Source organism: Hipposideros armiger, unplaced genomic scaffold (assembly GCF_001890085.2).
Source record: "Hipposideros armiger isolate ML-2016 unplaced genomic scaffold, ASM189008v1 scaffold_157, whole genome shotgun sequence".
Taxonomy (NCBI): Eukaryota; Metazoa; Chordata; class Mammalia; order Chiroptera; family Hipposideridae; genus Hipposideros; species Hipposideros armiger.
Genome location: NW_017731507.1, coordinates 1,100,623 through 1,103,632, shown reverse-complemented (window position 1 = coordinate 1,103,632; position 3,010 = coordinate 1,100,623). Strand labels below are relative to the sequence as shown.

At 48.8% G+C, this 3,010-nt stretch overlaps 1 long non-coding RNA gene across 1 annotated transcript in view; it reads left to right on the top strand.

Moving 5' to 3' along the window:
• The first annotated feature begins 1,360 nt into the window (after positions 1 to 1,360).
• Positions 1,361 to 3,010, top strand: part of LOC109387428 (uncharacterized) — a 19,424-nt gene continuing 17,774 nt past the window's right edge. The window contains exon 1 of the long non-coding RNA XR_002124997.1: positions 1,361 to 1,422. This is a non-coding gene — a long non-coding RNA (uncharacterized LOC109387428). The remainder of the gene's footprint in view (positions 1,423 to 3,010) is intronic.

Genomic DNA, 3,010 nt, shown 5'->3' with positions numbered 1-3,010 from the left:
GAATGTCAAGGATCGCCGGAAGCCACAAGACATGAGGACAATGGTATAGTTTGCCTTCTCCTTGTGGTGATTAATTTCATGTGTCAACTTGACTTGGCTCTGGGGTCAGGTATCTGGTTGATTATTTATGGGCGTGTCTGTGAAGATGCTTCTGGAAGAGAGTAGCATTTGAATCGGTGGACTCGGTAATGCAGATTGGCCTCCCCATGTGGGTGGGCCTCACCGATCCATTGAGGGGATGGATAGAACAAAAGGCAGAGGAAGGGAGAATTCACCCCTTCTGCCTGACTGCCAAGCTGGGACATTGGTCTTCTCCTGCCTGCTACTCAGAACCATCTCCCCTGGTTCTCAAGGTCTTTGGACCTAGACGTTACTACACCGCTGGCTCTCCTGGGTCTCCAGCTTGCAGAGGGGAGACTGCAGGACTCCTCTGCTTCCATAATCCTGGTTCCTCTGGAGAACCCTGACTAACACACTCCCTCAGAGCCTCCAGAAAGAGCCAACCCTGCTAACAACTCGGTTTCACACATCTGACTTCCAGAGTTATGAGAGAATATGCTTCTGTTGTTTTAAACCACCCAGTCGGTGGTAATTTGTTACAGCAGCCTTAGGAAACTAATACTTCTGCATATGTCCTTGTGCTCTCCCGGGTCCCGCCTTCTCAGATGGCATCATTGACCTGCCTGTTGTCTGAGTCTGAATCAAGCCCTGACACCTCCACCCCCACTGGACCTGTGGCTTCCAGCAAACTAACAAGTTCTCCAGACCTACGCCCTTAGCTCTTCGCTCTTTCCCTGCACTCTACTCCACACTCTGCTCCATTTTGAGGTTTCAGTCACGTCCACCTTGGTCACTGCAGCAGCTGCCCCCATCCCAACTCGTCTCTCCATGCCCGGCCCGTCTCCCCTCCACCCTGCTGCTCTCAGCTCGCTGCAAAGCTGATGCGATCCCACTGAAACCTGCAGCATGTCTTCCGTAGAGTAGCTATGAGCCATTCAGACTCCTCAGCATACATGTCTTCCTTGATCATCTTTTTATTAATTTTCTTTTCCTATTCATTTTTATGATTTAAAAGCCATTTAATTAGCCCCCGTCATGCACCAGTCCTTGTGCTTGGCCCTGGGTGTACACAGATGAATAAAACCAAGTTTATGCCTGAGTTGGGGGGAAAGATACAGATAATGACTTCATTCCAATAGAATAGAAGTAAGTGAAGGATGAGAAGTGATTGGTGTTATGAGAGTGACTGATGGGAAGTGGGATTGCTAAATTGCTAACCTACTTTGGGGACAGAGAAATCCTCCCCTGAGGAAGCAGCGCTGACAGCTGGGAGATGACTCACAGAAGGGAGGAGGGGGCAGGGACAGGCCAGGAAGAACCTGACCTGGTGTGCAGCGTGGCATGCTGGGCGCCTGGGTGGAGGTGAGTGAGGCTGGAGAGGGCCGTTAGGACCGAGGTGAGATGTGAGGTAGGCGGGAGAGAAGGGGCTGACACACAGGGTCCCGGGGGTGGAGACCAGGGGCCTGGATTTTATTCTAAATGAGAGAGAAGTTGTGGAGAGGCTTCACATAGGGAGTGAAGCAGTCAGCCTTGTATTTAAAATAGCGCTTAGGCTGCCCTGTGGAAGTGGACTCCACAGGGTGAGGGTTGGCCTTGGGACACCTGTTAGGAGGCCCTGAAGTCACGAGAGGTGATGGTGTCAGACCCAGAGCGGAATCTGGCAGTAGGGGCAACAGGCCCCTGTGGCTGCCAGTGGGGTAGGGCCTGTGGAAAGGGAGACATCATGGAACCCCAGGATTCTGGCTGAGAAACGGGGTGGCTGGTCCTCTTTACTGAGACAGAGCATAGAGGCGCGCGGACAGGTACAGTCATTAGTGTGTGATGCGAGCTCGCTGTCTCCTCTCCAGCTCCTGCTAGAAACCCCCAGGCTCTCCTGTCTGTGGGCCTTCCCGCCGGCTGCCCCTTCCGCCCAGAAGCTTGGTGTGTTTTCCTCCGTGACATGACTTTCCTCTGGGGAGCTTTGCCCGACTACTCTGTCCTCTGTCTGCCTAGAACCTAGAACCCACTCTGCCCCTCCCTGACCTCTCTCTCCACTCAGGCAGGTTCTGCTCTCATTAGAAAGTCATTTCTCAAGGGTGAGAGGCCCCACGCACTTAAGATAATGGAGCGAGATTAGAGGAGGTTTGCCCAGCTCCTCAGGGGCATGTCTGTGCCAGCTCACACCCCACCAGGACCCAGGTACTCCAATACGCAAAGACATGTTCTTCCTACCAGCCTGTGGCCACTGTGGGCACCCAGTGAACTACTGGATGGTAAAGTGTTTTATAAACTCAAGGCACTGATGCTTTGTGAGGTGCTGCATGAAACAAAATGGAATCCTAGTGGTCTTGACTCCGTTATTGCTGGGATGTTGAGTTTAGTTATGAAGGTTTGAAAGGGGCTCCTCTGATGACCTAAATATAGATCCTCTAAATCATGAAAACCAGAGGCAGGGATATGGTGAGACTTGCAATGGACATATTTTTTAGAGCAAAGGGTCCCAAATATTGGTCTGTGGGCCAAGACTAGTACATAATGAAGTTTTCACCTGTTCACAGTAAATCTGCCAGTGTAATGTTGCCAATTTACCTATTCTGGGGAAACAAAGCTTTCTTTTAAATTGAGGTTAGTTTTTTTGTTTTTTTAATCTGTATTAGAAAAGTACTAACATAGGTTATTTTGTATTCTTTTGTATTAATTATTTTGTACTAATAATTATTAGTAATATTAATTGCCTTACCTTGATCATTCAATTACCTTATTATTTTGAAAAATCCTGAAATATACTATAGTTGTACCCATTGTTTTAGGGTACTCTTTATTCAGCAGATTTTTTTAAAAACCTATTGAACTTGTTATAAGTGCTGAAGAAACCCAGAGGAAAATAAATTTGCTAAAGCTCCTTGTGGGGCTGGGAGGAGAGTAAGTAACTGTGATTTATTGGGCCATGGCTGGAATGGACCTTACAAAT